Source organism: Scyliorhinus canicula, chromosome 4 (genome assembly GCF_902713615.1).
Source record: "Scyliorhinus canicula chromosome 4, sScyCan1.1, whole genome shotgun sequence".
Lineage (NCBI taxonomy): Eukaryota > Metazoa > Chordata > Chondrichthyes > Carcharhiniformes > Scyliorhinidae > Scyliorhinus > Scyliorhinus canicula.
In genome coordinates this window covers 13,259,715-13,283,161 of record NC_052149.1, presented here as the reverse complement: position 1 = coordinate 13,283,161, position 23,447 = coordinate 13,259,715, and positions in this window count along the sequence as shown.

Below are 23,447 nucleotides of genomic sequence, written 5' to 3'. Positions count from 1 at the left end.
GACCTCTGGCAGCGACTAGCCTCACGCTTCTGTCTGACCTCTGGCAGCGACTAGCCTCACGCTTCTGTCTGACCTCTGGCAGCGACTAGCTTTACGCTCCTGTCTGACCTCTGGCAGCGACTAGCCTCACGCTTCTGTCTGACCTCTGGCAGCGACTAGCTTTACGCTTCTGTCTGACCTCTGGCAGCGACTAGCCTCACGCTTCTGTCTGACCTCTGGCAGCGACTAGCCTCACGCTTCTGTCTGACCTCTGGCAGCGACTAGCCTCACGCTTCTGTCTGACCTCTGGCAGCGACTAGCCTCACGCTTCTGTCTGACCTCTGGCAGCGACTAGCCTCACGCTTCTGTCTGACCTCTGGCAGCGACTAGCTTTACGCTTCTGTCTGACCTCTGGCAGCGACTAGCCTCACGCTTCTGTCTGACCTCTGGCAGCGACTAGCTTTACGCTTCTGTCTGACCTCTGGCAGCGACTAGCCTCACGCTTCTGTCTGACCTCTGGCAGCGACTAGCTTTACGCTTCTGTCTGACCTCTGGCAGCGACTAGCCTCACGCTCCTGTCTGACCTCTGGCAGCGACTAGCTTTACGTTTCTGTCTGACCTCTGGCAGCGACTAGCCTCACGCTTCTGTCTGACCTCTGGCAGCGACTAGCCTCACGCTTCTGTCTGACCTCTGGCAGCGACTGGCCTCAAGCTTCTGTCTGACCTCTGGCAGCGACTAGCTTTACGCTTCTGTCTGACCTCTGGCAGCGACTAGCCTCACGCTTCTGTCTGACCTCTGGCAGCGTCTAGCCTCACGCTTCTGTCTGACCTCTGGCAGCGACTAGCTTTACGCTTCTGTCTGACCTCTGGCAGTGACTAGCTTTACGCTTCTGTCTGACCTCTGGCAGCGTCTAGCCTCATGCTTCTGTCTGACCTCTGGCAGCGACTAGCTTTACGCTTCTGTCTGACCTCTGGCAGTGACTAGCTTTACGCTTCTGTCTGACCTCTGGCAGCGACTAGCTTTACGCTTCTGTCTGACCTCTGGCAGCGACTAGCTTTACGCTTCTGTCTGACCTCTGGCAGCGACTAGCTTTACGCTTCTGTCTGACCTCTGGCAGCGACTAGCCTCACGCTTCTGTCTGACCTCTGGCAGCGACTAGCCTCACGCTTCTGTCTGACCTCTGGCAGCGACTAGCCTCAAGCTTCTGTCTGACCTCTGGCAGCGACTAGCCTCACGCTCCTGTCTGACCTCTGGCAGCGACTAGCTTTACGCTTCTGTCTGACCTCTGGCAGCGACTAGCCTCTCGCTTCTGTCTGACCTCTGGCAGCGACTAGCCTCACGCTTCTGTCTGACCTCTGGCAGCGACTAGCTTTACGCTTCTGTCTGACCTCTGGCAGCGACTAGCTTTACGCTTCTGTCTGACCTCTGGCAGCGACTAGCCTCACGCTTCTGTCTGACCTCTGGCAGCAACTAGCTTTACGCTTCTGTCTGACCTCTGGCAGCGTCTAGCCTCACGTCCTGTCTGACCTCTGGCAGCGACTAGCCTCACGCTTCTGTCTGACCTCTGGCAGCGACTAGCCTCACGCTTCTGTCTGACCTCTGGCAGCGACTAGCTTTACGCTCCTGTCTGACCTCTGGCAGCGACTAGCCTCACGCTTCTGTCTGACCTCTGGCAGCGACTGGCCTCAAGCTTCTGTCTGACCTCTGGCAGCGACTAGCTTTACGCTTCTGTCTGACCTCGTTGCTGCCGGCCTTCTCAGCTGGTGAGCCAGCCAGTGGCTGCCTTTGTCTCTGTGTTTGTAAAAGGCCTGGCGGAGCTGGTGCACTGCTTTCCCCGTGGAGAGCAGGTCAAAGGGAGCGGTTAAAATTAAGTTGCATGAGCGACTTGAATCGGACGGGCACAGAAACCTTTGAGGCTGTAGAACTGGAGAAGACAACAGAGGTAGAAAGAGGTGAGGCCCTGGAAGGATTTTGAAAATTTCAAAACTCAGGCATTGCGAGAGTAGCAATCAATGTATGTCGGTCATTGAGCACTTGGGCAATGGGTGAATAGGATTTTATGTAGCTGTAAATGTCGTCACAGTCCCAGAGGGCCATAGGCTGCTCTCCCCTTTGAGATCTTATTTTTTAAATTTAGAGTACTCAACTCATTTTTTCCAATTAAGGGACAATTTAGCATGGCCAATCCACCTACCCTGCACATCTATGGGTTGTGGGGGCGAAACCCACGCAGACACAGGGAGAATGTGCAAACTCCACATTGACAATGGCCCAGAGCCGGGATTGAACCGAGGACCTCGGTGCCTTGAGGCAGCAATGCTAACCACTGCGCCGCCATGCTGCACTCCCCTTTGAGATCTGACTGCCGCTGATTTAAACTGAGGGTCACCATGCTTCAGGCGACGGGCAAGGTTGAGTCGGCGGGGCCTACATGAATAACCCCCATGAATGCTCTATTATGTATTTTCTTTTCTTTTCATGTACTAAATGATCTGTTTGAGCTGCTCACAGAAAAATACTTTTCACTGCACCTCGGTACATGTGACAATAAGCAAATAACAAAAAACATAAACCTCAGCCAGTACGGGAATCGAACCCACGTTGTTGGCATCGCTCCACATTCACAAACCAGCTATTAGCCAACCGAGCTAATGGATCCCCGTCTTATGCAGATACTCTGTCAGTAATGATATGGAGGACAGGATTTTGGATGATTTTATGAAATGAAAATCACTTATTGTCACGAGTAGGCTTCAATGAAGTTACTGTCAAAAGCCCCTAGTCGCCACATTCCGGCGCCTGTCCGGGGAGGCTGGTACGGGAATCGAACCGTGCTGCTGGCCTGCTGGGTCTGCTTTAAAAGCCAGCGATTTAGCTGAGTGAGATGTTGGTTTGAAGGTGTGAGGCTGATGAGGGAGCATTGTCAGGTTTAGAGATAACAAAGGTATGGATTAGGGTTCCGACAGTAGATAAGCAAGGGCAGAGTTGAGAGGGGAACCTAGGCAATTTTGGTGATGGAGCAGGTAAGCGGTTGAGAGCTGATTACAGAGTTAGGTACGACTGCAAGGTTGCAAACAGTTTGGTTCAGGGATGGAGTCAGTGGTAAGTGAGCAGTTTTGTGGCGGGATTGTCAACGTCTCTCTCAAGTGTCCCTGATGACCTGTGACGATGCTCACCAGTGTGAGGGCCAGAAAATCCCACCAATTATTTCAGTTTTGCAATGTTTAGATTTTTGACCTTCTGCGCCCAGCGGGAATTTGAGATTAATACATTTACCCTCGCATTTTATCTACATTGAATTTTATTTCCAATTTGTCTCCCAAATTCAATCCATGCCTTCGACAATTCCCATCTTGCCTTCACAGACACTGCTAATCCAGTTATTAGTGCAGCGATCAACTTGAAGCAATAGAAGAAAGAATTTGCATTTTATCATTCCTTTCATGATCGCAGGATGTTCCAAGGTGCTTCATTGCTATTGAATTTTCTTTTAAATGGAGAAACTGTTGCAGGCCAGTGAAATGTGGCAGTTATCTGCACACAGCGAGGGCCCATGAACCGCCATTGAGGTAACCAATGTGCTTGCTGGTTAGATACTTCCCACAACATTATCAGCTTGTGTCACAGAACATTTTGTGTCTATAAAACGACAGATTCATGTTTGATTCGAGAGACAACACTGCAGTACTGTATCTATATGGCTCTGGGCTATGTGCTCCAGTCTCTAGGGTGAGGATTGAACTGCTGATTCAGAGATGGCAGACTGAGCACTGAGCAAAGACTGAAACCTCAGCACGTTTGGACAAGCCTACATAAATACGTGTCATAATACACACACAGGTATATGATGGTGCACAGACAGACATTGATTGACACACAGGATGACCAATGAACACACAGAACACAGCAGCCAATCACCAGACAGGACACGGCCACTTTAAAGCCAGAGGGCACTAGTTTTCCCGCTCTCTCGGGATGCAGCCTCTGAGACAGCCAGAGCCTGTGAGCAACAACTAGAACATCCACCATGTGGTAGTAAGATAGTCTGGTCAGGTTGGCCTCAGGTCTCCAGTCAACTCAGCATAGTTAAGAGTTCAATAAAATAGAGTTGCATTTCTCCAAGTGTTGGAAGTCTGTCTCTCTCACTGCTATGGTAAACGCAGTCCTCGCAGACCCAGCATACCCAACACATCAGTTTGTACGCACGAATTAGGAGTAGGCCATTCGGCCCCTTGAGCCTGCTCCCCAATTCAATAAGCTCATGGCTGATCCAGTCCTACCGCACATTCCTACCCATCCTCGATAACCTTTCACCCCTGGTTAATCAAGAATCTATCCAGCTCTGCCATAAAGATATTCAGAGACTCGGGGCGTAGTTCAGCAGATCAAAGTTAAAGTCCCCTGTTGGGCGTGTTTGGTGGGGTGCTTCTCTGCAAAAATGAACCCCCACATGAATCTTGCCATTGCTGACTCCCTCACCGTCTGATTCGCCCGTCTTTGGCCCCGGCGTCTCGCTGCTAACAAGGGGGAGCAGCTTTTAAACGCTCCCTCGCCACTCGCTCCCAGTCAACATACAAGCATGTCAGCTCACAGACCTGTTCCTCGCTTTGGTGATGTCGACCTGGCCAGGCCTCTCGACGCAGACGGTGGGAGACGGGGCACCCTGTTCCCCCAAGGGGGTCGGGGAACCAGCAGCAGGGTTAACAATGCCGCCTGGGAGGCAGTGGCAGCCACAGTGAGTGTGGGCAGGCAGCATGACCAGGAGGATTGCCGCCCAATGTCAGAATAAGGGGAACGACCTCCATCGAACTGCAAGGGTAAGTTGCCATCTCTCTCCTGGCACCAATTCCATCTGTCACCCCTCAAATTCCCAAACCTCCACCGCCTCTCCGTCCAATCAACTGGCTGACTCCTCCCACTCTCCCAACATCCAATCTTCAAGCTTGTTGCTCAGAATTCCCTGGCACCCACCAGCACAACCCTTTCATGTCTAGGTGCGGTGTCCACACATGCCACTGCTATAGGCACCCTTCGACCCATCAAGGTGTGGCTCACAAGGTCTTCTCTTTGTCTCACAGGAGGAGATAGCCCATAGTAAGAGGGAAAGGGTGAAGACGGGGAAGGAGGTCCCTATGAGGGATGGGCCCTAGAGATCGCGGGATTGCCCAAGGAGAGAGCAGTGACTGACAGCGAGGGTGGGCTGTGCCACAGAGGTGAGGATCCACTGCCCCTTCACCCAGATGACCCGTCTATCGTGAAGTTGTTGATGTCCCACAAAATTATTCTTCCCTCTCACCGACCCGGTGTCCATTGTCTTTCAGGATCACCATCTGACGAGACCGAGCCATCCGGATTCTTCGCCCCCCGCGACGCCACCCAAGGGAATACCTTGCAGGCAGGGCCGGCCCAAGGTACCGGCAACTCGGGCAGTCGCCCGGGGCGCCATGTGCTAGGGGGCGCCAGAGACTCGGGTCCCGCGCATGCGCAGTTGGGCCGGTGCCAACCAGCGCATGCGCGGTGGCCGCCCTCCCCCAGGGCGGCCCCCCGCCGCCACCCCCCCCCGCCGCCGTCCTCCCCTCTCGGCCCCGCCCCCCCTCGCCGCCCCCTCCCCCTCTCGCTCCCCCGCCCTCGCCCCCCCTCCGCCCTCCCCCCGCCCTCGCCCCCCCCTCCGCCCTCCCTCCGCACTCCCCCCCTCCGCCCTCCCCCCCCGCCCTCGCCCTCGCCCCCCCTCCGCCCCTCCCTCCGCCCTCCCTCCGCCCTCCCTCCGCCCTCGCCCCCCCCCTCCGCCCTCGCCCCCATCCGCCCTCGCCCCCCGCCTTGGCCCCGCCCCCCCACCTCGGCCCCCCCCCTCCCCCGCCTCGGCCCCCCCCTCCCCCCCCCCCCCCCCCCCCCCGAAGGGCGCTGAACTTCAGCTTGCCCAGGGCGCCAGCAACCCTAGGGACGGCGTTGCTTGCTGGAGCTTGCATCCAAGGAACACACCTAGGTGTAGAGCATGGAAAATCAAGAAGATCTTCACAGCGGGCCTGCTCGCACCCACCACCCTATGTTGCCCTCTGCTCCCCCCACCACTTGGGCACAGTGGTCCAAGATCACGCCCCCGATGAAGACCCTATCCAGAGGATGGATGTGAGCTGTCAGCAGAAAGACAAGAGTCAGACTTTAGCAGATCCTGAGGAGCACCAGAGAAACCTCACGGCGAGTGATGATCTCTCTCCTGCCTTGTGTATTGACCCTCTGACAGTGCCAGCACAGGCCCATCTCCCTCGACTGATTCTACACAGACCCTTGGATGGGGGAACTGGGTTGATTGGTGGGGGGAGGGCAATGTGGGGAGGAACTGGGGGGGGGGGGAATGGGAGAAATTTTACTCTTGTTTGTCTCATTGGATATAGCCTTGTTCATAGAATCATAGAATTTACAGTGCAGAAGGAGGCCATTCGGCCCATCGAGTCTGCACCGGCCCTTACAAAGAGCACCCTACTGAAGCCCACGTATCGAGCCTATCCCCATAACCCAATAACCCCACTTCACATTTTTTGGACACTAAGGGCAATTTATCATGGCCAATCCACCTAACCTGCGCATCTTTGGACTGTGGGAGGAAACCCACGCAGACACAGGGAGAACGTGCAGACTCCGCACAGACAGTGACCCAAGCCGGGAATCGAACCTGGGACCTTGGAGCTGTGAAGCAACAGTGCCAACCACTATGCTACCGAGCTGTCCAATGCTGCTGAAGGAGGGGTTTGTTTTTGAACATTAAATTCATAATTACTGCCAAAAAAAACCTCTCTCCGCAGCTGCTGCCAGATCTGCTGAGTTTATCCAGGATTTAACTGTTTTTGTTTGGGGTTTCCGACATCGGCACATTTCTGCTTTTATTGTCGTGTTTTAGGGGTATGCTCATCTGTTAAGCTCTTGGCTTTCACGGATGTCTTCCACTTTCGTTGCTAGGAGCTGATCACAAACATTCCGCAGCGTCTGCATTCCCCGCTGATGTGGTAAGTATTTCAGCTGTAATGTATCTCCCAGTATTGAGGAATTCAATACTTGGGGAAAATGCTGTCATGACAATGATAATAATAATCCTCATTATTGTCACAAGTAAGGGCAGCACGGTGGCGCAGTGGTTAGCATTGCTGCCTCACGGCGCCCAGGTCCCAGGTTCGATCCCGGCTCTGGGTCACTGTCCGTGTGGAGTTTGCACATTCTCCCCGTGTTTGTGTTCGCTTTGCCCCCACAACCCAAAGATGTGCAGGGTAGGTGGATTGGCCACGCTAAACTGCCCCTTAATTGGAAAAAATTAATTGGGTACTCTAAATTTATATATATATAAATTAAACTATTATCACAAGTAGGCATACATTAACACTGCAATGAAGTTACTGTGAAAATCCCCTAGCTGCCACATTCCGGCACCTGTTTGGGTACACAGAGGGAGAATTCAGAATGTCCAATTCACCTAACAGCCCGGGGGGTATTCTCCGCTCCCGATAAAAATCGCGGAGGCCGTTGTGAAATCGGCCGAGGTTCACGACGGCCTCAGGGCCCGCTCCCCGCACCTAATTCACCCCCACCCGGGGCGGGCCTCCGTCTTTCCCGGCCGCGACCTCGTCACGCCAGAAATGACGCGCAAAACGGCGCATTTGTGAGGTCATCCGCGATCGCGGATGACTTCATCGCGCAGACGGCACAAACCGCGCATGCGCGTGGTCGTCTTTCTCCTCAGCCGCCCGGCAAGACGTGGCGGCTTGATCTTGCCGGGCGGCGGAGGGGAAAGAGTGCATCCGATTTGGACACTGGCCCGACGATCGATGGGCACCGATCACGGGCCTGTTCCCTCCAGAGCACAGTCGTGGTGCTCCGGTGCCAATCGGGCCCCTAGATGCTACAAACGGGCATCTGGAGACCGTTTTACGAATGCAGCGACCAGGTGTGGTTGCTGCCGTGGTGAAACGGGCGTGAAGGGTCGGCCACTCGGCGCATTGGGCTCGGAGAATTCGGCATTCGCCGTGAAAAACGGCGGGCGGCGATTTTTCCTAGCCGGGGGTCGGGGGGGGGGGGGGGGAAGAATCGCTGGGGGCGCCAGGGGGGCGTAAAAAATGTTGGGAGGCCCTCCCGCGATTCTCCCACGCCGCGTGGGGAGCGGAGAATTCCGCCCGATTTTTGGACTGTGGGAGGAAACCGGAGCACCCGGAGGAAACTCACACAGACACGGGGAGAACGTGCAGACTTCACACAGATAGTGGCCTAAGCTGGGAATCGAACCCGCGTCCCTGTCGCTGTGAAGCAACAGTGCTACCCACTGTGCTGGCACTGTGTGCTGTGACACTAGATACCCTGCTCTACCTGTCAGTTACACTTAGCAAAGAAATAAAAACGGTGTATTTATTCAGCATCTTGCACAATGTCCCAAAGTACCATCCAGCTGATGAAGGTCCTTTGTGCGAAGTAGGTCATCTGGGAACCAATTTATACGTAGGAAGCCCCCACAAATACCAGTGAGATAATGGCAAATTGTTGTTTTAGGTAAAAGCAAAACACAGCAGATATAAACAGAAAGTGCAGGAAAAACTCAACAAGCTGTCAGTGTGCGTTGAGCGAGAAACCCAATTAATGTTTTGAGTCGTGAATGACTATTCTTTCGAACAGAAATACCGGGTGAGGGGTAAACACTGTTCAAGGCAGAACTGCCTGTTTTTGTTTCGAGACTCTCACAGAATGGCAGTATTGTTACAGCACAGAAGGAGGCCATTCAGCCCAATGTGTGCTTGCTGCCCTTCCAAATGAGCATGCCACCTGGTGCCACCTTCCTGCCTTCTCCCTGGAGCCCAGCACACTCTTCCTTGTCAGATAACAGACTAAGTCTGAATGGTCAAAGTTTTCCCCATGTCACTTTTGCTGCCTTTGACCATTAGTTTAAATCTGTGCCCTCTCGGAGACAATCACAGAATGGTCCCGGCACAGGAGGAGGGGACCATTCTGCCTGTTGTCTCGGTGCTGGCTCTCTGTCGGAGCTCCTCCAACTCATCTACCCTTTCCCCGCAAGACAGCATATTTTTTATTGCAGGTAATTACCCAATTCTCTTTCGAGTGGGCAGCACGACGGCACAGTGGTTAGCACTGTTGCTTCACAGCGCCAGGGACCCGGGTTCGATTCCCGGCTCGAGTCACTGTCTGTGCGGAGTCTGCACGTTCTCCCCGTGTCTGCGTGGGTTTCCTCCGGGTGCTCCGGTTTGCTCCCACAAGTCCCGAAAGATGTGCTTGTGAGGTGAATTGGACATTCTGAATTCTCCCTCCGTGTAGCAGAACAGGCGCGGAGTGGGGCGACTAGGGGATTTTCCTAGTAACTTCATTGCAGTGTTAATGTAAGCCTTACTTGTGACAATAGTAAAGATTATTTTTATTTAAATAGTTGAATCTGCCTCCACCACACTCCGGTTACAGATCCTAACCACTCGCTGTTTCGGAGCAATTTTCCTAACACTGCCACTACTATTTGTGCCAATCATGTTGTGCTTGCCTGAGAGAGATTCATCCAAAAGGCAGTACCCCTGGCAGTGTGCCACTGTCAGGCTGGATTACATACTGGAAAACACAACCTTCTGACTCAGAGGACGGAAGGTTGGAAGAGATTGCAAGAGGATCACTACATGTTGGGTTATGGTGCTTCCTGAATATCTGATTCCTCGCAACAAAGCTGTTCAATTTACTTTGCACCTATTGTGGGTGGTTGTCCGGCCACGTTGCACCCAGGAAAAGTCCTGCTATGTTGGGAAATTACCGGTGAAGCCTTGAAATGGGATTTGGGACGGGCGCCAAACAGTTTGCGATATTCCGGGACCCTCTCAACGGACATAATCCGGGTGACGCCCAGCGAGGGTGTGGACCTATTAGCATGCATTTACATTCATTATAATATGCAAAAGTCGGCTTGACGCCGAATCGTCCGAGTAGGCGCTATGATCCCAACCGTCGGCATGACATGCGGTAGGCACGAATCACTACCCGTCTCAACAAACAGAGACCAGACTTGATGGCAACACCGGTGGGGGGCGGGTGGGGGGGGGGGGGGGGGGGGGGGGGGTGGGGTGGGTGTGGAGGGTTCGGAGGCCATTGTAGCCACCGGGTGGTCAGGGACATGGCAGGGCAGAAGGCACTACGTTGCTGTTGGACCACCTTTCTTGCCATGGGACCTTGCGGAGGCTTCACTAGTCGTACTTCACCAGTGCTTTGAGTCGTAGAGTCATAGATGTTTACAGCATGGAAACAGGCCCTTCGGCCCAGCTTGTCCATGCCGCCCTGTTTCTGTCACTAAGCTTGTCCCAGTTGCCCACATTTGGCCCATATCCCTCCATACGAGGTGCCTGCTGTATTCGCTCCATAAAACCATATGAGCAGAATTAGGCCACTTGGCCCATCGAGTCTGCTCCGCCATTCAATCATGGCTGATATTTTTCTCATCCCCATTCTCCTGCCTTCTCCCCATAACCCCTGATCCCCTGATTGATCAAAAACCTATCAATCTCTGTCTTAAAGATACTCAGTGATTTGGCCTCCACAGCCTTCAGCGGCAAAGAGTTCCACAGATTCACCACTCTCTGGCTGAAAAAATTCCTCCTCATCTCTGTTCTAAAGGATCGTCCTTTTAGTCTGAGATGGTGTCCTCTGGTTCTAGTTTTTCCCACAAGTGGAAACATCCTCTCCACGTCCACTCTATCCAGGCCTCGCAGTATCCTGTACGTTTCAATAAGATCCCCTCTCATCTTTCTAAACTCCAATGAGTACAGACCCAGAGTCCTGAAACATTACTCATACGACAAGTTCTTCATTCCAGGGATCATTCTTGTGAACGTCCTCTGGACCCTTTCCAAGGCCAGCACATCCTTCCTTAGATATGGGTCCCAAAACTGCTCACAATACACAAAATGGGGTCTGACCAGAGCCTTATACAGCCTCAGAAATGCATCCCTGGTCTTGTATTCTAGCCCTCTTGACATGAATGCTAACATTGCATTTGCCTTCTTAACTGCTGACTGAACCTGCACATTAACCTTAAGAGAATCGTGAACAAGGACTCCCAAGTCCCTTTGTGCTTCTGCTTTCTGAAGCATTTCCCCATTTAGAAAATAGTCTTTGCCTAGATTCCTCCTTTCAAAGTGCATAATCTCACACTTTTCCACATTGCCACATTGTATTTAATTTCCCACTTCACTGCCCACTCTCCTAGCTTGTCCAAATCTTTCTGCAGCCCCCTTGCTTCCTCAATACTATCTGTCCCTCTACAGACCTTTGTATCATCTGCAAACTTAGCAACAGTGCCTTCAGTGTCTTCTTCCAGATCATTAATGTATTGTGAAATGTTGTGGTCCCAGCACAGACCCCTAGGCACACCACTAGTCACCGGCTGCCATCCTGAAAAAGACCCCTTTATCCCCACTCTTTGCATTCTGCCAGTCAGCCAATCCTCTATCCATGCCAGGATCTTAGCCTTAACACCATGGGCTTTTAGCTTATTTAATAGTCTCCAATGCGGCACCTTGTCAAAGGCCTTCTGCAAATAAAATAAATCACGTCCACTGGTTCTCCTTTGTCTAACTTACTTGTTACCTCCTCAAAGAACTCTAACAGTTTTGTTAGACACGACCCCCCTTTGACAAAGCTGTGCTGACTCAGTCCTATTTTACCATGCATTTCCAAGTACTTCGCGATCCATCTTTAATAACAGACTCTAAAATCTTACCAATGACCGAAGTCAGGCTAACCGGCCTATAATTTCCCGTGTTCTGCCTCCCTCCCTTCTTAAACAGTGGTGTTACATTAGCCACTATCCAGTCCTCTGGGACCGTTCCTGCCTCCAGTGATTCCTGAAAGATCATCACCAATGCCTCCACAATTACCTCAGCTATCTGGGTGTCGCCCATCAGGTCCAGGTGACTTATCCACCTCGCCACTTTGTATGCTTTTTCTTTAGCTTTTATGCTGTCCTTGACATCCCTCATCAACCATGGATGCCTTGTCCTCCCCTTAGCATGTTTCCTCCTTGGGATGAATTTCTGTTGTGCCTCCCGAATAACCCCCCAAAGCTCCTGCCATTGCTGTTCTACTGTCTTCCCTTCTAGGCTCTTTTTCCAATCAACTCTGGCCAGCTCCTCCCTCATGTCTTTGTAGTTACCCTTATTTAATTGTAATACCGTTACATCTGATTGCAGCTTCTCCCTCTCAAACTGCAGGGTAAATTCTATCTTATTGTGGTCACTGCTCCCTAAGGGTTCCTTCACCTTATGCTCCCTAATCAAGTCTGCCTTATTACACATCACCAAATCCAGAATTATGTGTTCCCCAGTAGGCTCTTCACAAGCTGCTCCAAAAAACCATCTCTTAGATATTCCACAAATTCCTTTTCTTGGGATCCACTACCAACCTGATTTTCCCAGTCCACCTGCATATTGAAGTCCCCCATGATTATTGTAATATTGCCTTTTTTATCTCCTGATGTATTTTCTGCCTCACACCCTGACTACTGCTAGGGGGCCTGTACATAACTCCCATCAGGGTCTTTTTACCTTTGCGATTCCTCAACTCTACCCACAGAGATTCTACGCCTTTTGATCCTATATCGCTCCTTGCTATCAATTTAACTTCATTCCTTACTAACAATGCAACCCCGCCCCCTTTGCCCATCTGCTTATCCTTTCGATAGGCCACATATCCTTGTATATTTAGATTCCAGCCCTGATCCCCTTGCAGCCACGTCTCTGTGATGCCCACAACATCGTACGGGCCAATTTCAATGTGCACAACAAGCTCATTTACCTTGTTTCGTATACTGCGCACATTTAGGTACAATCCTGCATTGGCCACCTCCCTTTACCCGCTCTCCTCAGTCACTGTAACGTGTACTGTGGCCCTTTTTGATTTTTGACTATGGATTCTCTGCCTTACACCGTTTACTTCCCTCCGACTTCTTACATTGGATCCCATCCCCCGCCACATTAGTTTAAACCCTCCCCAACAGCTCTAGCAAACACCCTGCCAAGGACATCGGTTCCAGTCCTGCCCAGGTGCAGACCACCCAGTTTGTACTGGTCCCACCTCCCCCTGAACCAGTTCCAATGCCCCAGGAATTTGAATCTCTCCCTCTTGCACCATCTCTTGAGCCACGCATTCATCCTATCTATCCTGACATTCCTACTCTGACTAGCTCGTAAGAAGTCATACAACACCAGATTAAAGTCCAACATGTTTGTTTCAAACACAAGCTTTCGGAGCACGGCTCCTCCCACGGCATGTAAAAAATGAGCAGTGCTCCGAAAGCTCGTGTTTGAAACAAACATGTTGGACTTTGGCCTGGTGTTGTAAGACTTCTTACTGTGCTCACCCCAGTCCAACGTCGGCATCTCCGCATCATGACTAGCTCGTGGCACTGGTAGCAATCCTGAGATTACTATCTTTGAGGTCCTACTTTTTAGTTTAACTTCTAACTCCCTGAATTCAGCTTGTAGGACCTCGTCCCATTTATTACCTATATCGTTGGTGCCTATGTGCATCACGACAGCTGGCTGTTCAGCCTCCCCCACCCCAGAATGTCCTGCAGTTGCTCTGAGACATCCTTAACTCTTGCACCAGGGAGGCAACATACCATCCTGGAGTCTCGATTGTGTCCGCAGAACCGCCTATCTATTCCCCTTACAAATGAGTCTCTTATCACTATAGCCATGCCATTCTTCTTCCTGCGCAGCAGAGCCAGCCACGGTGCCATGAACCTTGCTGCTGCCTTCCCCTGATGAGCCAACTCCCTCAACAGTATCCAAAGCGGTATATCTGTTTTGCAGGGAGATGAAGCAGTGGACACCTGCACTGCCTTCCTAGTCTTGCTCTTGTCTTTTGGTCACCCATTTTCTATCTCCCTCAGTAACTTTCACCTGCGGTGTGACCAACTCGCTAAACGTGCTATCCACAACGTCGTCAGCATCGCAGATGCTCCAAAGTGAGTCCATCCGCAGCTCCAGAGCCGTCAAGCGGTCAAACAGGAGCAGCAACTGGACACACTTCTTGCACGTGAAGGAGCCAGGGATAGTGGACATGTCCCTGAGCTCCCACATCGCACACGAGGAGCATGACACGGGTCTGTGATCTCCTGCCATGTCTTAAACCTTAGGTTAACTTAAACAACTACAATTCCAAAAAACGAAAGAAAAATAAATAAATACACAAATGAAAAGAAAAACTACTTACCAGTCACTTACCAGCATATATAAGTTTGGGCATCACTGTTGCCCAGTATACCCTGACCTTCGTCTCGGTTTTGAGATCCTGGTCCTCAAATCGTCTCTTCCTCAGTCGGTCGAATGTTGAGCTGTCACATTGGAGGCGATCGTGAACTTTTTTCATTTGCGTCTGCCTTCGCCGAAGGGAGACTCCCAGGACACGGAAGATGGTTCACATTTTGCAGGATCATTTTGTTGATCTTAATCAATGGGTGGGAGGTGGGGGGGTAAATGGTTGGAGGTGTTTTGCTGTGGGTGCTGGTCGCAAAAAATCTTAGCTTCGCAGGTGTTTAGCAAAAGGCCTATTTTCTCATGTGAAGAAGGAGTAGTCATTGGAGCTCAGTGATGGAACCATCAATTCACCAGACACGTGCTTTCTGAATGAACAGTGGTTTTAATCTACTTACTACAGAGCCAACCTGTTACCCATTGGTGAACTCTCGGCGAACTGCAGGCTGACTCTGGACAAGGGTATTTAAACAGCAGCACAAGGGGAGGAGTCATGGGCGGAGCCAAGGGCGGAGCCCCGTACAAACTCCTGAGCATTCCCAGAGCTACTCCCCCTAGTGGTCGTATAGCGCTACTGCGCTTACAAAGATACAGTGTGAATTACCAAGTTACATTCACCACACTCAGTTTCTGAGTGAGCGCACACATACCAGCATTGTCTACATGCTGAATCTCTATGACTGAGGTTCGGGTGGTTTGGGTTTGCGATTGAAGGTGACGCAGTTTGAACAATGGCCCATCTGTTCTGCAGATTGTCCCCATGCCTGTGGGCACTTTGCTGAAGGTGAGGCGCAGTATGGTATTGAGGGAGTCGCCAAACAGGTTGATGCAGTGACACAGCGTTATTTGATCCCCTGTTTGACAAGACTGCAGGTGATGCAACCGACTGCATTTAAACAACAGCCAATGCAAGAGCAAACTGCAACGTCACGATACTTTAGAAGTGTTTAAATGCACAGAAGGGTATTTGAATATGGTTTGTTTTTGTGTGCTGGTCAGCTGAACAAGGAGTGAAGCAGTGAGTCAGCACAGCGTGAAATATATGGAGCATTGAGTTGGATATAATCGGCAGTTTTGATAATGCTGTAAATGGAAATATTTCATGTTTTTCCCTATTTGGTCAGTGAGCAAAAAACTGCAAATTCTGGGAATCTAACTTCAAACAGAAATTTCTGGAAATACTCAGTAGGTCGGGTCAGCATTGACCAGAATCTAAACTGGACGAACCATATAAATACTGGGCTGGATTCTCCGTCGGCCGATGCTGAAATCGGGGAAGGCGATTAGGCGGGGAATTGGTCATGAAGCCCAAATCGTGGCTGGCGCCGGTCACCCACCAGAATGCCAACAGCAGCGTCAATGCGTTCTGCTCCTCACGTCCACTAAATGCTGCTGGCGTATCATTAACGGGGCCTGACCTGGTATTCTCCGGGGCCTCCTCGATGCTTCGCTTCCTCCAGGAGGAATTACCGACAGCGAGGTTCATGTGTGGTTTCAAAAATCGGGAAGCAGGCACCGTCGCTGCTGAGGGGGAGAGAGGGGGTATAGAAAGTGTCCCACATCCCCATAGTGTGCTGACAGTTGTGCCGCTGGCCCAGAGGGGGGGGCCTTGTGCCAGGGCTAGGGTGGTGTAGAGTGTGGCGGGCAGGAGGTGGGCCATGGATAAGATGGGGGGGTTAAACATATATAAAGAAAGACAAGAAAGAAAGAAATGGTAAAAGACAGTTAAAATGAAATGGGATGAAAACAAATGGGTTGAGGTGCTCCACCTTATCCACCTTTCTCCCCTTTGTTAACCCCTTCCCCTCCCCCCACATCTACATCTGTCACAGTTTACCCTCTGATGCTAATTTCGCTGCTGGTTGGCCTTTCACATCTTTTGTTCTCTCTGGGGACCGCCTTTAGCACTTTTTCACCTGGGTTTCTGTGGCTATGACTCTTCTTTCATTCGCACTCCACAGTATAAATATTTCCCACTTTCTCTGTCTGTTAGCTTTGACAAAGGGTCATCTGGACTCGAAACGTTCGCTCTTTTCTCTCCCTACAGATGCTGCCAGACCTGCTGAGATTTGCCAGCATTTTCTCTTCGGTTTCAGTGCCATCTTGTTAGCTGGGATGAGTGTGTGTGGGGAGTGGAGTCGCTAATATGCAGCTGCAGCTTGTCAGCCTCTCGAGTGCTAATCCCGACCCAGGCGAATCCGTCACTGTTTTTCAGTGGAATCGGTCGTGTTCCACATGGCGCCGGTGCTAGCCCATTAACGGTTGATGAATAACTCCGGGAGCGGCGCCAGTTTTGCTGTCATAGATATTCGGATGCAGAGAGGACATTGGCGAGACCATGCAGGCACTGCAACAACGGATGAATGGGCATCGCGCGACAATCGCCAGGCAGGAATGTTCCCTTCCAGTCGGGGAATACTTCAGCAATCAATGGCATTCAGCCTCTGATCTCCGGGTAAGCGTTCTCCAAGGCGGTCTTCAGGACACGCGACAACGCAGAATCGCCGAACAGAAACTTATAGCCAAGTTCCGCACACATGAGTACGGCTTCAACCGGGACCTTGGATTCATGTCGCATTACATTCAACACCCACCATCTTGCCTGGGCTTGTGAAATCCTACCAACTGTCCTGGCTTAAGACAATTCCCACCTCTTTAACCTGTGATTATCCCTCTCTCCAGTTGCTCTGTCTGGACCTGTAGACTTAATTACCTGCAAAGACTCACATTCGAAGTATCGTATTGCATCTTTGACTTTGTCTATATATATAAATGTTTCTGGAACTCACCCCTTCATTCACCTGATGAAGGAGCTACGCTCCGAAAGCTAGTGATTCAAAACAAATCCGTTGGACTTTAACCTGGTGTTGTAAGACTTCTTATTGTGTATACCAGCAGAGCCTGCCATTCGAGGACCCGCCGGACCGGGTATGCCAGTTCTCAGGCAATGCTGACCACGCCCTCAGCCATAACCAGTTTTGACTGGGCCAGGACATGGAGTGCCGCTGCAATGTCCAGGTGGCCCTGGTACATAGTTGCGTGTGAAAGGGCAGCCCTCTCCTGTGGCTTGGCCACCGCCTGCACAGAGTGCCCCATCCTGGCCTATGGGCGATACCCTTGCCCCCAAGGCCTCCACCGCGGATGCTACCTGTTCAGTGTTGGCCTGGTTGGCACGCATGGTTGGCACTGCCTCCTTCCCCAGCAGGCGGTTCGACTCCTCCAACTGCACCTGCAGGCACTGGATGCTCACTGACACCCTCTCATGTACATCCACGGCTCTGCATCTCCACAATCGACGGGATCGCCCTTTCCCGAAGCCCGAAATCCATGTGGATGGCAGCTAGTCCCTGGGTTCGGGACGCTCTCCAACTGTCTGCCACCTCGGGGGTTCCTACCTCCACCTGATGTACCTCAGCACGTGTGCGGTGCACACCAGATAGTCTCCCAGGAGCTTCTTCACTCAATCGAGTGTCTCTGGGATGTTGGAGACAGTTGCAATGTTGTTGTTGTAACCAACTGGTGAAAGGGCACTGTAACCAACCAACCACCCACCAATATCCTCCCTCCCCCCCCCCCCCCCCTCCTCGCAACCATGCCAACCCCAACCCTCCCCCTCTGACTGGCAATGAACATTGACGTTCTGCGAATGATGCCAAAGTAGGCATGCAACTTTTATCTGTGTCAAGAAACTGTGGGTCGAAGTTCAACTCCAGCACACGCACATGCGATGTAAACTGACACTTCAACACAGTGCTGGGGAAGGGGATGTTACATTGTTAGGGGTGCAGCCCCTCAGATAGGGGACCAAACTGAGGCCTGTCTGTTGGTTCAGCTGAATGCTAAAAGTCCCACGCCTCTCATTGAAGAAGAGAAAGAGAGAGAGAGAGATCGGCTCATAACTTGGCCAACATTTTAACACTTTCAAAAAGCAAAACTGGTTTTTCACCTTGTTGCTACTTGTGGGATCTTGTCAATAGCTGCATAACAACAGTCAACATTCTGCTAAAACAATTCATAGCACATGAGACAATGTTTTGACAAGATACACTATGGATGTGTATTCTTTTCTAACCTGTAGGTATCTGTGATTTCGTCATCTTCTTTATGAATCCTGTCCCAAGCAGAAATATTTTGGCACAAGACAAGAAGACAATTTGTGTAGTTCCGGGAAACAAAGTGAACGTAATGGGAGAACGGAATGGAATCTGTTGTGTTTGGCATGCCGGACACTCCACTGTCAAAGTCAGAGTGGAGTCATGACCTTACGCAGATTATGGAACAGATATCGGAAAGATGTATGTTGGAAATATAATTACTGTAATCAGGGCCCAATCAATCCTTAAGCACAATCATTTGTGTGCTCACATTGGAAAGGACTATCACTTTTTCTGTGTCTTCAACAGGGCGGTAATTATTTTGGGACTTTAAAATTTGCAGGATGGACTTACTAATTGGGAGCTGACGTAGCCTCAGAAACAAAGATCAACAGAACACGGGACAAAGCAATTACAACTCTGAATCCAAAATATGCTGGGGATACAGCGCGGATCAACAAGTATTTGAAGAAAGAAAAGACTGATTAATATTCCCTACGTCTGCAACTTTCTACAGCGCTCCGATATCTAAGTACTCCTCCAATACTGCCTTCCTGCACTTCAACTACTTTCATTACTCAACCGTTGCTCGCCATGTCTTCAGTCACCTGCACCTGAAGCTCTGGATTCCTCCCCTGAACAATTCATCCTCCCTGTCTTGTCTCTTTTAGATCACTCCCTAAAAACCAAAATATTGGACAAGCCTTTTTTTCCCCCCATTCGTTCATGTGATCACTGCCTTCTTAAGCCACTGCAGTCCAAGTGGTAGAGGTACAGCTGCTGTGCTGTTGGTTCCCGGCAATATTGAAGGAGGAATGATACCAGCCTCCCCGGACAGGCGCCGGAATGTGGCGACTAGGGGCTTTTCACAGTAACTTCATTGAAGCCTACTCGTGACAATAAGCGATTTTCATTTTCATTTTTCATTTCATATGGTTGCAAGTCAAGCTGGTGTCTGACTTGGAGGGAAGTGCGTTGGTGGTGATGTTTCCACGTGCCTGCTATTTTTGTCCTTGTAGGTGGTAGAGTTTGCTGCAATGATATGTATAATGTAAGGAGTGTAAAGGGTGAACAAGACGATGTTCATGTATCTCAACACTAGATGGCATCACTTTTTTTTTTATAAATGTTTTTATTCAGTTTTCGTATTTTATATTGAACAAATTACAAATTGTTAGGAGAGAGAAAAAAAAACAAACAAAAACAAACACGCAAAAATTAACATACATATTTACAGGTAAGCATCTTCGTAGTAGTAACTGCGCCCCCCCCCCCCCTCCCCCCCTCAACATGTTTATTTAGCTTGGTTTTGGGCCTTAGCTAGCCATCGAACCCCCGTAACGAACCTGTAGCCCCCCCCCCCCCCTCCCGCTACCTTCCCCCGACTATTCTTCCTCTTGTACATTGGCCACAAATAGGTCCCGGAACAGTTGCATGAATGGCTCCCACGTTCTGTGGAAGCCGTCGTCCGACCCTCGGATGGCAAATTTGATTTTCTCCATTTGGAGAGATTCCGAGAGGTCGGACAGCCAGTCCGCAGCTCTGGGCGGTGCTGCTGACCGCCAGCCAAACAGGATTCTACGGCGGGCGATCAGGGAGGCAAAGGCAAGGGCATCCGCCCTCCTCCCCAGGAATAGATCTGGCTGTTCTGAAACCCCGAAGACCGCCACTATCGGGCATGGCTCCACCCTCACTCCCACCACTTTGGACATTACCTCGAAGAAGGCTGTCCAGTACTCCACGAGTCTGGGGCAGGACCAGAACATGTGGGCGTGGTTGGCCGGGCCTCTTTGGCACCGTTCACATCTGTCTTCCACCTCCGGGAAGAACCTACTCATACGGGTTCTTGTTAAGTGGGCTCTATGTACCACTTTTAGTTGCGTCAGGCTGAGCCTTGCGCACGTGGAGGTGGAGTTGACCCTATGCAGTGCTTCGCTCCAGAGTCCCCACCCGATCTCCATCCCCAGGTCGTCCTCCCATTTCCTCCTTGTTGCGTCCAGTACGGTGTCGTCCCTATCTACCAGTCGGTCATACATGTCACTACAGTTCCCTTTCTCTAGGATACTTGCGTCCAGTAGGTCTTCCAGTAGTGTCTGTCGTGGCGGTTGTGGGTACGTCCTTGTCTCCTTTCGTAGGAAGTTTTTGAGCTGCAGGTACCGTAGCTCGTTCCCCCCAGCTAGCTGAAATTTCTCTGTCAGTTCGTCCAGTGTTGCGATCCTGTCGTCCGTGTATAGGTCCCTGACTGTCAGTGTCCCCCCGTCCTGCCTCCACCTTTTGAAGGTGGCGTCGGTCAGTGCTGGTTTGAACCTATGGTTGTTGCAGATGGGAGCCCTGTTCGACATTTTGGTCAGGCCAAGTTGCTGCCGCAGTTGGTTCCAGGATTGGAGGGTGGCTGTCACCACTGGGCTGCTGGAGTGTTTTTTTGGGTGGGGATGGGAGTGCTGCCGTGGCGAGGGCCCGGAGGGAGGTTCCCATGCAGGAGGCCTCCTCCGCACGCACCCACTCAGCTTCTGGCTCCTGGATCCATCCCCTTACTCGCTCGGCTGTTGCTGCCCAGTGGTAGAATTTTAGATTCGGGAGGGCTAACCCTCCCCTGGTTTTTGTTTTTTGTAAGACCTTCTTTGGGATCCTAGCATTTTTACCCCCCCATACGAACGCCATGATGAGTTTGTCCAGCGCTTTGAAAAAGGCCTTGGGGATGTAGATCGGAATGGATCTAAACAGGAAGAGGAACCTGGGCAGTACGTTCATTTTGATCGTCTGAACTCTCCCCGCGAGGGAGAGCGGGAGTGTGTTCCATCTTTGCAGGTCCTTTTTAACTTCCTCCGTCAGGCTGGTGAGGTTCCATTTGTGGATCCCTTTCCAGTCATGGGCTATTTGGATCCCCAGGTAGCGGAATTTATGTCGGGCTTGTTTGAACGGCAGCCCCTTTAGTGCTGCCCCCCCCCCCCCCCCCCCCCCCTTGCGGGTGTAATGGGAAGATCTCACTTTTGCTCATGTTGAGTTTGTAGCCCGAGAAGGCTCCAAACTCTTTCAGGAGCGCGATGATTCCGTCCATGCTGCTTTGTGGGTCCGAGATATAGAGGAGCAGATCATCCGCATAGAGTGAGACTCTGTGCTCTCTACCTCCCCTTCGGATCCCCCTCCAATTTTTTGCTGCCCTGAGCGCGATTGCTAGCGGTTCGATTGCTAGTGCGAACAGCAGCGGGGACAGTGGGCATCCTTGTCTGGTGCCCCTGTGCAGCTGGAAGTATTGGGAGTTGGTATTGTTGGTCTGTACACTCTAGATGGCATCACTTAGTAGTCTTATAGAAGACTGTGGGCGAAATTCTCCGCACCCGCGGAAAGTCGGCAAACGGTCGTAAAAATCGGGACCGTTTTACGACGGTCGCGAAGGCTTCATTTCCCGACCGATTCACTTCCTGGAAATGGGCTAGCAGCGCGGCTGCGTCAATTACGTGCGTGATGACGACGGAACGCGACGACGACACGAACCCGCCCATGTGACGCCGCCCGACGCCGTAAAAAGGCGCGGGCGACCACAGAATCTGTCGGGCAGGATGTCGGAGCCTAGGCGAGCTGCTCCTCGCTTTATTGATGCAGACGTCGAGGCGCTGCTCGATGCCGTGGAGCAGAGGAGGGGCATCATCCGCCCGCGGAGAGGGCATCGCCAACCTGCCAGCACGGTATGCCAGGCCTGGCGTGACGTGGCTGCTGCCGTCAGTGCTGTGGGGCACACCCCTCGCTCAGCAGAGCAGTGCCGAAAGAAGCTACACGACCTCACCAGGTCTGCCAGGGTAAGTGCCATGAGGGTGCCCCCTAGTCACAACCATCCCTCCCCCTAACTGCCCGGGGGGGGGGGGGGGGGGAGAGGGATTGGGGCAGAGTTATTTGAGGGTGGTTCACAAAGTTGTCACAGACCCAGCGCTCTGGCCCCGAGGAGAGATGCAATCATCTGATGACAACTTGCCCCCCCCAAACTGTGCCAGTATCAGAACGGACTTCTGATACCTACCGTTTTGTAATGATCTACCTATGTTCCCTCCCCCAACAGGCCAAGGCCGGTCATAACCACCGTGAGCGGCACAAGACTGGAGGGGGTTCGCCCAACATGCACCCCCTCAGCACCTTTGAACAGAGGGCACTGGACCTTGTTGGGGGGTCTGCCACCCGCGATATCGCGCAATGCGAGGTTGGCGGAACTGCAGCAAGTGAGACAACCCTCCCTGACAAACACCCCCCCCCCCCCCCCCCCCCCCCCCCCCCATCCTCTGTCCCTTCACACACCCTGCCCACTGGGACACCTCCCCATCCTCTGTCCCTTCACACACCCTGCCCACTGGGACACCTCCCCATTCTCTGTCCCTTCACACACCCTGCCCACTGGGACACCTCCCCATCCTCTGTCCCTTCACACACCCTGCCCACTGGGACACCTCCCCATCCTATGTCCCTTCACACACCCTGCCCACTGGGACACCTCCCCATCCTCTGTCCCTTCACACACCCTGCCCACTGGGACCGTCCAGCGGCCTGCCAAGCAAATCGAAATAACCCGTCTCATTCTCTTCCCTAGGACGTGATGCCGAACGACCAGGGCCGTCTGGCTGCAGACGGAGACAGGAATCTGCCGCCACCTCACCCGGGGCCTCACAACAGAGGGTGCCCGATCAGCGGGCGGCCCTATCCGCCCCAACCCAATCTGCGGACCAGGACGCACAGAGGGTTCGAAGTCCACCACCACCACCAGAAATGGCCAGGGACAACCCTCCTGTCGCTGAGCAGCCCCACACCCTGGACGAGGACCTAACCATTGAGAGCGTCGGGCTTGCGGCACTGCTTTCTCCCACCACATCCATCATCCCAGAGATACACACCCCGGCGGGCCTATTTAGTGATGAGTCTCCTGGGGCACAGTCTGGTTGGCACATCACAGATGAGCAGGTACAGCAGGTGAAGGTCGGAGCAACAGAGGGCCCGGACTCGCGGAGGCCAGACCAGGCCCAGGATGCAGCTGGCTCCCAGACGTTTTCGGAGTTCCTGGAGTTTCTCAACCCACCCGCACAGCCGATGCCTCAGGGAAACAATGACGGG